General features: G+C 40.1%; 1 long non-coding RNA gene across 1 annotated transcript in view; it reads right to left on the reverse strand.

The window, feature by feature from the left end:
- The window catches only part of LOC148001456 (uncharacterized), a 176,147-nt gene extending 165,443 nt beyond the window's left edge, over positions 1 to 10,704 (reverse strand). The window contains exon 1 of the long non-coding RNA XR_015637144.1: positions 10,659 to 10,704. This is a non-coding gene — a long non-coding RNA (uncharacterized LOC148001456). The remainder of the gene's footprint in view (positions 1 to 10,658) is intronic.
- Positions 10,705 to 14,797: the final 4,093 nt, after the last annotated feature.

The following is a 14,797-nucleotide window of genomic DNA, read 5'->3' on the forward strand; positions in this document are numbered from 1 at the left end:
CAATACAAAAGGCTGTTCAGAAAACCCAGTAAGGTTGAACACAACTTGCCCCAAACAGTTGATTATTGGCTTGTACTATATTTTTGGTAGATCTCCTTTTCCATCATCTACTTTCTAAAATATTCCTAACTAAATGGCCTCCAGGAAAGAAATGGTCTCAAGTTCTCTTCTTTAGAAAGACATGATAAGAAGTGGCAAAAACAAAACTTGCCTTTCAAGACTTTTAGGAATCATAACTATAAGGGGTAAGAGGGGCCCCTGTCATGGAAGAATCATCAAGAAATGGAGCATATTAAACAAAAGGTCCTGTACTCAACAGCATGCAATGTCTATGAAATATTGGTTGGCTCAGAGGTGGTTTTCAGTTGCATCTGCTTGTGACGTCAGGGGAAGTATGCAGATGGAAAACATCCCCAGTGTGAAGGTGATCAGTATGTCCCCTCAGCAAACGGACATTTTTGAAACTCTGAGGCTCACATTGTCTTATGGTACACTTACATCACTCGTCAGCAAACACTTGGTTATTGTTCTGCTGCTCCTTTAAGTTCAAATCCCCCACTGTCCTATTCAAGTTGTCATCCCTAAATAGTGAGCTATTTTCTTATTGAGTTGATGATAATGGTATAAAATGATTTTCTGTTTTTTTTTAACCCCTTGCTGTTTATTTATTCTTGGAGGGGGAAGGACAAGAACCCAGATAGAGACAGGAATCCACTGTCTCAATAAGTGGGAGTTTATGGCTGCATCAAAGTTTAGTCTGATAAGGGAAGTACCCTACCATTGGAGACAACTGGAGTGTGTGATGATCTCTATCCCGGAGGGCTCTCCAGGCTGCCAAGCCTTTCACTGAGGGAATGAGAAAAGAATCACATAGCCGAAGAGCTTTCTTCTAAGTGAGCTGAAGCATATGGAGAGTGGTGAATGAGGCAAAGATTCATTTCAACTCTTCTGCAACCTGCTTTGTGTGGAAGCATGTTTTAGGTCAGCTAAACAAATTCAAGTGTGCTTGGAAAGTCAGCAGCCATCCATACTTATCTGGAAAGAGATCTTTATCCTAAGCAGCGTCAGAAAAAACCTGACTAAACTCCTGGCCCAGGTTTGAATTGAAAGGATGGGGAAGCTTCAAAGGAGGACTTCTCAGACCCAGAATGATTCCTGCACAAAAGCAAGGCATTGGTTATAAAATATTGTATGGTGCTCCAGGAAGCAGAAAGATGATGCTTGAGCATGGCAGGGAGGAGAAGCAGCCACTGTGAGGGGTATGAATGTCTCTTACTATTTGCAGATTCTACAGTGAGAATAATGAGGTAAGGGCCTGCCAGCTTAATTTGTCTCCTTTATGGTTTACCTTACGATACTCAATTGTTTACAGACATAACACTGAGGTAAAGTCTACCTTGGAGAGAAAACCCACTCCTGGGACTAGGATGGAGAAGTTAGTATGAGAATTCTACTATTGTTACCAACAAACTCATATCATCAGGAACTTGAAGGACAGAGATAAGCTAGGACAACCAGATCTCAAGACGGAATATAAGAAGAACACTCATCTATGACTTAGAAGCAAATGTCGTGGCTAGGTCCCCTGGAGTTGATTCAGAAATGCTAATGGATGTAAAAGACCTATAGGAAATGAAGTCTTCCTTAGCTACTTTGTTATTATTTTGAGGAAGGAGTTGGAAAGCTAAAAGCCATGCTTGAATCATCTGTAGACCAGATGTGTCACTGGGCTTGATTTTTTCCCTAGAGTCATGCATCTATGCAGGCAACCATGCCTTTGCTTACATTGTCACCTTCAGGCATGATTGGCTGTACAATGCTTTATTATTGGGTTTCAGGATGAGTGACTGAAGCCAAATACCCAGAGGATCTAAGGGGGCAACCCTGGCTGAGAATTCTAGCAGTGGGGGATATGGATCCTAATGTGACTACTTCCTGTATCCAGGCAGAAACTCCCAGTGGAGTGATAAGGACAGCAACTCATCCACCTTTGACCAAAATGTGCTCTTTATAATAATAAAGGCAGAGTGGAAGTAACAGAATAACAACCAAAAAGACATGGTAAGTGCTAATAAATCATACATGTACGGGAAGAATTGGCCTTTCTTTATACCAGCCAGAAACAAAATGAAAGGCCAGGAAGAGAAAGGGATGCCTATGGAGATGAGAACAAGGAAGGAGAGAGATGCTGACTTCAGTTTCACAGGTACAGAACCCATTAATTAAAGGACAGGAGGGCATCTTCTAACAGCTGTATAAGTGCTTCTAGTAACCACAGCTTAATGTTAAAAGAGACTTGCAGCCATTTACCTGCACTAGCAAATACATGATGCCAAGGTAGCATTTGGAACTAACACTGATCCCAGCCCCCTACAGTTGTATTCTAAAAGAAATGAGACCTTAAATTAGCCTCAGGCTCAAGTCTATGTATCAGTTATCCAAAGTGATCAGAGAACTTGTCTTTAGCTTTCTTTCAGAAAGTAATTGAGATAGATTTCCTTAATAGTTGTTATATCTCATATTTTGCTCATTGGCCTGAATGACAAAAGCCATTAAGATAAGAAGGTTAAGAAGAACCTTGTTCATAGTAGCTTTGTTTATAATAGCCAGAAAGTGGAAACAACCTTGATGCCTCTCAACTGACAAATGGATACAGAAAATATGGTTTGTTTATGTAATGGGATGCTATACAGCTATTAAAAACAAGGACACAATCAATTTTTTCAGGCAAGTGGATGGAACTAGAAAATATCATTCTGAGAAAGGTTACCCAGACCCCAAAGGACATGCATGGTATTCACATATAAGTGGATGTTAATCATAAATTGGTTAATCATGCTATAATTAACAAACCCAGAGAAGGAAACTAACAAGGAGGGCCCGTGTGAGGATAGTTGAACCTTTTTCAGAAGGCCTAACAAAATAGAAATCAGGAGTCAATGGAAGGAATTGGGTGGAGGACGGAATTGGGAGGGGAACAAAGTGGTGATGGTGAGATCACATATAAGGAGATGAGGTGAGAGAGAAGGGAGATCATCATGGGGGGTGCAATCTCTAGGATAGAGAGAGGCTGCAGAGGGTCTATGAAGGCAACTCAAGCTGACACACCCACCAGTGCAGGTTATAGATGCTGATGTGACCACTTCCTTTAGCCAGATAGGACGCTCCTTGGAGGGATAAGGACAGCAACCCACCCATAAAACCTTCAATCCAAAATGTGCCCTGCTTACAAAATGTGGAGAGACAAAGATAGAGCAGAGACTGAGAGAATGGCCAACCCATGACTCCCCAAATTGAGACCCATGCCATGGGCAAGAACCAGTCCTTGACACCATTAATGATAGTCTGTACATTTATAGGTAGGAATCTAGCATAACTGTCCTCTGAGTGGATACACCAAGCAGCAAATGGAAAGAAATGCAGAGATTCACACCCAAACATGACAGGGAATTTAGTGAATCTTACAGAAGAAGTGGGAGAAGGATCGAGTGACCCAAAGAAGACAAGGTCTCCACAGGAAGACCAATAGTCAACTATCTTAGATCCTTGGGGACTCAAAGAGATTGAATCACCAACCAAAGAGTGATCACTGGCTTGACCTTGGCCCCTTGCACACATGTAGATGAGTAGCTTTGTCTTTATGCAGTTTCCCTCAACAATTGGAGCAGGGGCTATCCATGAGCGTGTTGCCTACCTGCCTATGGATCCCATGCCTGTAAATGGACTGCCTTGTCTGGCCTCAGTGGAAGAGGATGAGATTTTTCCTCTAAGGGTTTGATCTGCAGGGGATCAAGGGGTGGAAGTGAGGAGGTAAGTGTTGTGGTAGTGGTGGCAGTGACACCCAGAAGGGGAAGGTGAAATGAGGAGAGGTTTTTTGTGAGAGAACTGGGAGGAGAGGAAGGGCTGATAATTGGGTTGTAAAGTAAATAAATTAATTAATTACAAAAGAAAGATTTCAAAAGAAAAAAAAAGAACCTTCTGAAATTGCCTTACCTCCTCAAACTATAATAGAATATCAAAATGAATAGCTTATGCAGGGGCAATTTTGAGAAACCAGAGTATGGGTTAGCCTCTAAAGTTTGGTGCAAAATTGAAGATATTAGATCATTCAGCATGTTGAGACATATCACCCGTAGTTAAACAAGCTTGACCCCTTGCATGGGGCCATGACTGTACTTTGGCATGACATGATTCTCTGTAAAGTCTAGCCCCATAATTTAGTTCCATCAAATCCCTCACACTGTAGAATCTAGTGGTATTCCTTCCACCTCAAATTGATGTCTACTATAGACATGAGTTTGCATTCTATATTAGTTTTTTTAAGTGCTATACTAAAATATTCTGACAAAAGAAACTAGAATGAGAAAGAGTTTATCTAGGCTGAGAGTTCCAGAGAGGATGCAGTCTATCATGGCAGGAAATGGGCATGAGAATAGCCTGTCACACTGTATTGTCAATCTGGAAGTAGAGAGGGATGAATTAATGCATGCTTATTTATTAACATATTATACGTTCATTAATTTTAATATATTAATCAATACATACATATTATATTAATTAATACATATTTATATGCATATCCCCTGCTTACCTTTCCCCTTTCTTAGAGAATATTGCCACCAACAGTGTGTAGGTTTTCACGTTTCAACGAACATAATCCAAACATTTTCCATAGACATTCCCACAAACAAGTCTGACCTACACAATCCTACATTAAGACTCTCTTATCTGGCGACTCTAGATTGTGTGAGGCTGACGTAACCAACTATCACATCTTCCATGTTTAGAGAGTAGCAATTCCCTGAAATGCCATGTCGAATGTTAAGTTTAGAGAGCAAGCACACTCATGGAGCCTAGTTAAAAAAACATTTAACCATTGTGGTGGTTTGAATATACTTTTCCCAAGGGGTGGAACTATTATGAGTTATAGCTTGTTGGAGTAGGTGTGGCCTTGTTAGAGAATGTGTGTCACTCTGGGCATGGGCTTTAAGACCATCCATGCTAGCTGCATGAGAGCCAATCTTCTCCTAGCAACCTTCAGATGAAGATGCAGAACTCTCAGTTCCTCCTGCACCATGCCTGCCTGTAGGGAGTGGCACATATAGATAAAAGATGGCGCTGACATCTGGTGGTCGATTGTGGTTAACACCCACAAAGCGCATGTCCTTGGCATTTCTCCGGCAGCTTCAGGCTGGAGTGATATTCATGCTAATGAGGTATTTCATGCTCCACCAATCCCTAGAGGACAAGTATATAGCCATAGCCTGTCTTGTATATAAGGCTGGTGCCTTTGTTCCTCGGGGTCCCCGTATCAACAATGAGGTGTTCCTGCAATAAAGGCTGTTGAGAAGAATTCAACGGTGTTGCGTCTTCCTTGCTGCCTGAGGTGGGCGCCACATCTGCCTGGATACTGCCATTCTCCCACCTTAAGGATAATGGACTGAACCTCTGAACCTGTAAGCTAGCCCCAATTATATGTTGTCCTTATAAGAATTGCCTTGGTCATGGTTTCTGTTCACAACAATAAATCCTGATAGACAACCATGTAATCCACATATTGTATTCTATTTGTTAAAGGCCAAAAAATTATATACTTGCTGTGAAAGTCTTAACTCATCCATTGAGAGGGATACAGTTCTCCAATCATGATACTTCTATCAAACCATTAACTACTAGGAAACGAGTCTATATGACATAATAGCACATTGTGTTATTATATAATCAAGGGACTACATGTTTAAAAACACAGCATGAGTTCAGTATTTATTTTTCTCCACAAGATCCTCATAAATATACTTTCTAAACTGTGTTGTAAATACTTGCCCCTTTATCCACAGATAACTGTAGCTCCTCTCAAAGGAGCTTCTTTTTACAACAGAAGACTATTACAGAGATTCTCAACTGTCAAAATGAAAATAAGCGACTCTGGGTTAGTCATGACTGATGTGTCTGAAATGCAACTCCTATACCAGAGATTCAGAGACGATTACACAAGTGTGGTAATTTGTAAGAACCAGAGGTCAAGGATACCTGCTGCCTGATAGTGACCCCCCCCAAGATGAGAAAAGGAAAAATATACCTATCAAACCTCAGGAATATGTTTCCTTGAACAAACATATAACGGCACCAGTTGACATTGCCAGAGTGGACAAAGGAATTTCTGCAGTGTTCCATTCCTAGATGAAAAACTATAGACGATCAATGAGAATTGATACAGGGAGGAGGAGCAATTTCCACAGGGACGAGCTCTCACATAGGTTATCCATTCCTAAGTGGTTCTCTTGACACATGTACACATGAGCATCAATAAATGGAATCAGTAGTTCATATAATTTATGTATATATGCAACAATATTAAATTAAAAAGATAGTGAATTTGAGAGGGGTGAGACAGGAGAACAAATTGGACATGGAAGGGCACACGAGAATGATGTAGATACCATCTTCATGTGCGAAACTCACAAAATATTTTAAAGGCTCTTTGTAGACTACTTGCCCTGTGAAGAATGTATATAGAAAACTGTAGTAACCACTGCTGTAAAGTTAATAAAAAAGGAAAGATAATAAGAGAAAAATAAAATTAAGGACTCAAAACTTTTGAAATATGTCTAAGAGAGAAAATGAGCAAGCTAAAATGCTGTCCAATGTGAAGAGTGTGGTTGGTCATAATAATGAATAAAGTTGGGGCACTACAATCTTTAATAATGGTAAGATATGAATCTTGCCTTAACACACTTGAATCCCACCCTTGCACTATCATTGCCTAACCACATCTTGATCTAGCATACTCTCCCTACAAAATTGACTCCCAAATAACAATTCTTGTTGAATTACCATGCAGAAAATCACATAGAAAGAAACCTGGAATCTCTGTCCCTGAAATAGTAACATAGGACTGGGCAGAGGAAGGTTTAAATGGCAATGCAACCTAAGCAATGTCCTCAGTAAATCACACATGTCATGCTAGAGCTGAGATGGTCCTTCAGCATTCCAAATGTGATCATATGATCTATCACTGCCTATGGACATGACTCTGGGTAATTTCTTTAGCTGAAGGCAGTGGATAATGAGGATTTAGCTGAGAGCTGTCAGCTATAAATTCTCTTAGCAACTGGAGAAAATGTGTGCCTTGTTATAGGCAGAGTCAGGGGCTGTACACTGCAGCATTACAAAGTTTTGGACCATTGAGAGCTAAAGAGAATTGGCTGGATTTTGAAGAAGATAAGCAAGAGTCATCCTCAAACCTGGTGTATTAGGGAGGTCATTATCAAAAGACAAAGCCTAGATACAGGCCCAGAAAGGAACTTCCTGAGAAACAAACCTTACTAATTTGTTTACGACATTTATTACCTGAACAACTTCCCTTCAGCAATTTGGGTCACAGGTTAACTGATGCTGGATTGTACATTTAATCAGAAATACTAGGTTATCTCAAAGTGTGAGTTTGAGTACAAGGTACTTAATATCTATGAAATGCAGTGTGTACGATCACATAGTAAGATATAGAATTCCTTATTCATTAATAAAATGAATTAATCAATAGCATTTAAAGAAACAATAAAAAAGAAATGCAAAACAATTATAAGTAGACAGATATTAAAGGTAGGAAATATTGGTAGGTAATAATACTATAATTTTTCTCAAAGTTGGGTTACTAATCACATTAAAGCTTTATAAACATGAGAATTGTACAATTACAGTTATAAAATTAGCTAATTGATATAGTGAATGTATTAAATTTGATTTATATTTAATATTTATCTATAGATAATAATAGTAAATATTTTATAAAATTGTGAATCATAAGTATTTGTAGTTGTAATAAATATGAAGGCTGGAGATATAGCTCAGTGATTTAAAAAGTTTTCTGTACTTTGGTTCTTAGCATCCACGTCAGGCAGCTTACAACTGTCTGTTCGTCCAATTTCAGGTAACCTAATACCCTCTTCTAGTCTCTAAAAGCATCTGCATTGAGTGCACACACCTTCAAACCCCAACACACAGAAAGATACACACATAATTAAAAATAAAATAAAATAACGTAAACAAAGAATATGTATTAATGTACTTTTATCTATAAAGAAATAGTTCTCATATTCTAATAGACATCTGTAACAGTATATTTGGAGTATATAAGTATATAAGGTGACTATGCTTTACCCATTAAGACGCATGCAAAATGAAGAAAAAGAAATAAAGTCTTAGAGAACAAAAAGGAAAAAAGAAAGTCTTAGAAATGACCAAGAAAATTGTTTCAAAGTTTTTAAAAATACTTTTTGAGGAAGCCTGCTTTGTCTTTACAGAATAAGGATTTCATGCACGAATATACCAGCAGCTGCTTTCCTGAGCAAACTCAATGTCATGTCTACTGCTGCTCATTTTCTCATCTGTCTGCTGTCCCTTGCCGTCTCTGCCTTATTTCCGACTGTGAACACTCTCACATTTGGTTGGAAGATCTACACTTCTCATGTCTCAGTGTTCTGATTTGTTGAGAAAAATTAAATTCCAAACCCTTTTTCTCATTGCTTAATTTTCAGTAGCTGTCTCCTACACTGTAATTTAGTAACAGGTTTTAGGAACAAGTTCCTAGGACATACTGAAGGACAAACAGCAGACAGTGTGGAAAAAAATTAAGGATATAATATTCACTAATAGCAGAGTATCTCAGATGAATTACTCAAAATGAGAGTAAGCAGTGCATAGTTGAAATGTGAAAGGTTGCTTATTTTTATGGCTGATTAAAATAACTCCTTGTGGTAAGCCTAACTGACTTATTTAATTAAGGACTTTCCACATGTCTTTTCCAATGGATAACTAAAATCTATACCAGACCTTCCCATGTGCCCACATCCACCATCTCACATGCGTGCATGTACACACACACACACACACACACACACACACACAAACAAACAAACACACACACACACACACACAAAGAGGGGGGAAAGAGAGAGATTGGGAGAGGGAGAGGGAGAGACAGGGAGAAGGAGACAGACAGAGACAGAATGAAAACCATCCTGCTTCCTACTTATTAATCCCATGTTCTTAATTTAAGCATGAAGATTTTTAGAAATTAATTAATGATGCCATAGGACATGATAAAGATTAATATTTGATTTCTCAGGACTATATCAATGCTTTTTTGTAGCTGAGCTTTATGATGGGCATTGTCCTCAAGAATATGTATTTCTACTTTCCAGTGACTGAAATTCTATTAAAATGTGGACTCACCAAGTGGCTAATGTTCAGCAGAGAAGTGACAAACAATAATTTCCTTTATTCACTAAAAGCAGCTTTAAAAAGGTGATTCTGAGGTCTTGAGTATGTTTTAGATAGACAGTGGATGTCTTGGTTTGAATGAGAAGTGCCTCCCCAGAAGTGCATGTATTTGAGCACTTGGTCCTCGCTTGAATAGAGCTGAGGATTGAGAACCTGTTCAGGTATTCTTAGATTTCCACATTGAGCCATGCAGGACACAACAAACAAGTGCCTAACAGTGTCATTTAAGTGCCCACATTTGCAAATTTCTCTTCTGGTAATGGGGAAGGGGTGATTCCAACACTCAAGCCACTCTGCTCTGTCCAGCACTTATTTCCTTCCAGGGACCCATGTGTGCTAAAGCTTTAGGGGTGCCTTGCTCTTTCCCATGTGCTGAGTTGACAGATGGCAGTGAACTACACTAGAGTGTCTAATTTAGGGCAGCCTGTGGTTTGTGTTAATGCACACACTTCAATACCTCATGTTCCAAGCTCTGACAAATGTGGCTGTGGAGGAAATAACCCGAGTGGATTTGTACTTTCCTTCAAAACAATTATGAAGCTGTATAACTTCCATTCCAAACCCCAGTGCCCTCTCCTTAGAAGTAGAAATGTCTTGGCAACAGTTCTACTTTGAGTGCTTTCTTGCAACACCTTATTGAGTTCAAAGGGCTCTGAGACATTTTCCAAGGCATGGGAGGTTGCTATTTTCAATGTGGTTAATTCACTTTCTCAGTTTATCCAGAAGTGTATTGTGCACAGTAAGATTCATCTCAGTGCACCCATCAATGCTGTCAAAAGCAAGGTCCTAGGACACCTATGCCATACTCTGACAGAAAACTCATCCATAGTCCTGCTTAGGGCTTACATTTGGGCTTCCCCATAGGGATGTATCTCTCTCCCCAAAGCCACATTTTCTCTGTAGAAATACACACACCTACACATCCACATACCCAGACACCCACACACAGACTTACTTTCTGTGCACTTGTTATAGTATTAGAAAAGTATTCACACATTTCACAGAGGAAGGGTTGTGGAAATTTATGGTTGTGGCTTTTTAAGGGAGGATTTGATTTAGAAAAGACGCTGTGAAGCCAGCTATCACTGACAGTTTTTAACTACACGTGTCAGTTTCTCCTTGATAGTGCCTCTGCCTTTGCAGACATAACCATGACCCAGGGATCAATTCCTGTGCTAGTTAGTTTTTGTCAAATTAACATAAACTACAGCAACATGGGAATAGGGCACCTCATGGAGGTACTGGATGTATTAGATTGAACCAAGGGCGCCTCTCTGGAGGCATTTTCTTAATTGTTAACTGATGTAGAAGAGTCTGCTACACTGTGGGCAGTATCATCTCTGAGCAGATGGATCTGGACTGTATAAGAAAAGTACCTGAGTTATCCAGTGGAATCAAGACAGGAAGCAGCCTTCCTTGAGGGGGTGGGAGTGGGGTGTAGTGTTCTATTTCAGTTCCTGCCCCTAGGTTCTTCTTTCTTCTTCTTCCCTAATCATCCCTCCCCTGGAATAAATTGATATCAGGAGATGTAAGCCAAGTAAACACTTTCCTTCCACAAGTTGTTTGGGTTCTTAGTGGTCACAGCAAAAGGCAGCAGACTAGAACTATTGCCACCAGAGGAAATAGTTGACATTTTCCCTGCCATGTCATGAAACTCCTCTGTAAAGAAGTGACAGGAACACAGGTGTCTCATTGACTCAAACTCATGGACATACAGAGAGGGACTCAGGGTATTGATGAGAAGCAGAAAGCTTCTCGTGATATTTCAGCCTTGATCTAGAGTCTCCTGACTTCAAATTCATGTGGATCCTTCCATATTCCTCTTAAAATATTTCACAGTTTTTAGTTCCTATTATGGAACTGGATAGTGGATGCCAGTATGGGTTCTGTTGAACAAATGGGACAAAGTACTCATTTTAAAATCAAATGAATGATTTTTAAGTGCTTTGTTCTAGACAGATTCAAGCCTGAGAGGAGGAGAGGAGTTTGACCTTGAATGGCTGGGAGAAGGGGTATTTAAAGGAAAAACCATAGCAAATCACAAGGAAGAACCTCCTGTTTCTCATGATTGTTTACTCCTGCTATTATCTGAACCAGTTGGTGCAATTTAGCTAATTCCTGGACAAAGTGGCTGAACCAGCTGGTGAAATTACTCTTTCTGTGGTCAGCTAGTTCCTGGAACAGGCAGTTCCAGGGTCCGACTATTTTTCTTTCTTTTGGCTTCAACTTTTGTCTAGGGGGCAATTTTAAACTTTTACCTTTCAAACTTCTGAGTCATCTCTCCAGCCCATAATCCAGGCATTTTTCAGAAGTATGTTCTGGGCACCAAAAATTGGTAAGAATTAATTTTAGTGTTTTGATGAATTAACCAAATCTGGGAAATCTGAAATGGTAAGATATGTTTATACAGGATATTAAAATTCTTGTTATTGATTCAGGGGTCTTATAATGTTAAACCTTCCAATAAAGTCATCAAAGTATGAAAATAGACAACTGTAAAGGTAGGTGGTGTGTTTGTGTGTGTATGTGTGTGTGTGTGTGTGTGTGTGTGTGATAGAGAGAGAGAGAGAGAGAGAGAGAGAGAGAGAGAGAGAGAGAGGCAGAGAGAGGTGAATGGAGGCATCCTTGCAGTGGGCTGTAACAATATTTAAGGAGCAGCTTTTCAGGAAGAAATTCTGTCCTATGTCCTTTGTCAGTCTCCAAGGATTCTGACTGGATCATGCACAGTATAAACATGCATGAATGAAGAGTTAGGAGGTGATGACACTAAAATTATTTATTTTTAAAAACCCAACAATCTACCTAAATTCTAGACTTGAAGAGATTTCTGGGACTTTGGATCTGGATGATGCTCCATATTGCAAAGTTGCAGATAATAGCTTTGTTACTAACTGTGGCTACCATATAGCATCTGAACCATACACCTGGATGTGTCTCTGATTTCTATTGGCTCTGAAGGCAACAATGAGTCTTCTCAGGAGAAAAACCCACCTCCAGGAGCCATTCAGGGCCATATTCTCATGTACAGTCATCAGGCCCACCATTTTCCAAGATCTTGGGTGGATCTGTTAGGTAAAGCCCCTCCCCAGCCGTGCATCCATTAGTTTTTCACCTGTATCCATTGGTTTGCACATTTATGTGCTATACAAAGTAGTGAAACTGAGTGGAACTAGGTGGTGGTACTTCTGATAGACTTGTAAGTCATTCTAAAGACACTGCACTTAAACATCAAGGCTTTGCCTTGATGGAAGATTAGTAGATTTGGAGTTGAGTCTTTTGAATTGTTCTTTATTCAGAGAAGCAAGCCAGATTTTAAAGGAAACAGCAGATTAATATCTTCAAAAAGACTGTCTTTCAGTAAACATCTAGCCTGTATTACACACAGTGGTGACACAAAGGTAGTCAGTTACTCTTATTTTTTTGTTATTTTATTTATCTACATTTCATATGTTGCCTCCCTTCCCAGCCTCCCCTCTTAACCTCCTATCCCATTCTCCTCCCTTTTGTCTCTAAGCGCATGTTCTTCCACCCACCCACCTACTCCCACCTTACCACTCTAGCACCGCCCTACTCTGAGGCATCAAGCTTCTACAGGACCAATGCCCTCCCCCCCACAGATACCAGATAAATCAATCCTGTGCTACGTATGCAGAGGTCCCTCCATGTGTACTATTTGTTTGGGGGTTTAGTGCCTAGGACTCAGGGGGTCTGGTTAGTTGATATTGTTGTTCTTCATATGAGGTTGCAATCCCCTTCAGCTCCTTTAGTAATTCTCCTAACTCTACCATTGGGGTTCCTGGGCTCAGTCCAATGGTTGGCTGTATCTGCATCTGTCTTACTCAGGTGCTCAAAGAGCCTCTCAGAAGACAGCTATACCAGGCTTCTGTCTGTAAGCACTTCTTGGTGTCAGCAATAGTGTTGGGGGTTGGTGTGTGCAAATGGGATGGATCCCTAGGTGGGGCGGTCTCTGCATGGCCTTTTCTCCACTCACTGCTCCATTTTTTTGTCCCTGTATATTCTTTGGACAGAAATAATTCTGAGTTAAAATTTTTGAGATTAGTGGTGGCCCCATCCCTCAACTACAGGCTGTGATTGTCTACTGGAGCTAGTCTCTATAGATTCTCTCTCCCTTTGTTGATTATTTCAGCTAATGTCAACCTAGTTGGTTCCTAGGAACCTCTTGTTTCCCTGGCATCTGAGAATTTCTAGTGGCTACCCCTAGTTCCTCACCCCCTGCTGCTACGTATTTCCTGATCCTCTAGACTTCTCTCCTGTCTTTTCCCATACTTGATCTTGCACCCCTTTTGCCTTCCCCCTCTTCTCTTCCTTCCAGGTCCTTCCTCACTCTACCTCCTGTGATTATTTTGTTCCCCCCTCTAAGTATAATTGAAACATCCACACTTTAGTCTTCTTCTTGTTAAGCTTCTTATAGTCTGTGGGAAAGAGCCTTGAATGCATCAGCACAAAGGTAATTTTCCTGAACAGAACACCAATGGCTAATACTCTACGATCAACAATTGACAAATGGGACCTGATAAAATTGAAAAGCTTCTTTCTGTAAGGCAAAGGACAATGTCAATAGGACAAAACAACTATGTACAGATTGGGAAAAAAACATTATCGAACCTATATCTGATAGATATATCCAAAATATACAAAGAACTCAAGAAGTTAGACTCCATAGAACCAAATAACCCTATTAAAAATTGGGTATAAAGCTAAAAATTACTGGTGGGATTGCAAGCTTGTAAAACCACTTTTGAAAACAATATTGCAGTTCCTCAGAAAATTGAATAAAATTCTACCTGAGCACCCAGCTATACAACTACTGGGAATATACCCTAAAGATATTCCAACATATAAAAAGGGCACATGCTCGAATATATTTGTAGTAGCCTTACTTATTAATAATAGAACAAAGCTGGAGAGAATCCAGATGTACTTCAATGGACGAATGGATACAAAAAAATGTAGCACAGTTACAAAATGGAGTACTACTCAGTTATTAAAAACAATGACTTCATGAAATACTCAGGCAAATGGACAGAACTAGAAAATACCATCCTGGCCGCCTCGGAGAGCTCGTAGGCAGCAACGCACGAGCAAACTTGAGCCTTGGGACCACAGGTAAGACCAACTTTTCTGCTGCAAGTGACCTGCCTGGTGAACACCAGACACAGGCCCACAGGAACAGCTGAAGGCATGTAGATAGGAAAAACTAAACGCCCAGAAGCAGAACACTCTCTCCCCATAACTGGCTGAAAGAAAACAGGTCTACAGCACTCCTGACACACAGGCTTATTGGACAGTCTAGCCACTGTCAGAAATAGCAGAACAAAGTAACACTAGAGATAATCTGATGGCGAGAGGCAAGCACAGGAAACCAAGCAACAGAAACCAAGACTACATGGCACCATCGGAGCCCAATTCTCCCACCAAAACAAACATGGAATATCCAAACACACCAGAAAAGAAAGATCTAGTTTCAAAATCCTATTTGATCATGATGCTGGAG

Source organism: Rattus norvegicus, chromosome 14 (assembly GCF_021556685.1).
Source record: "Rattus norvegicus strain SHRSP/BbbUtx chromosome 14, alternate assembly SHRSP_T2T, whole genome shotgun sequence".
Taxonomy (NCBI): domain Eukaryota; kingdom Metazoa; phylum Chordata; class Mammalia; order Rodentia; family Muridae; genus Rattus; species Rattus norvegicus.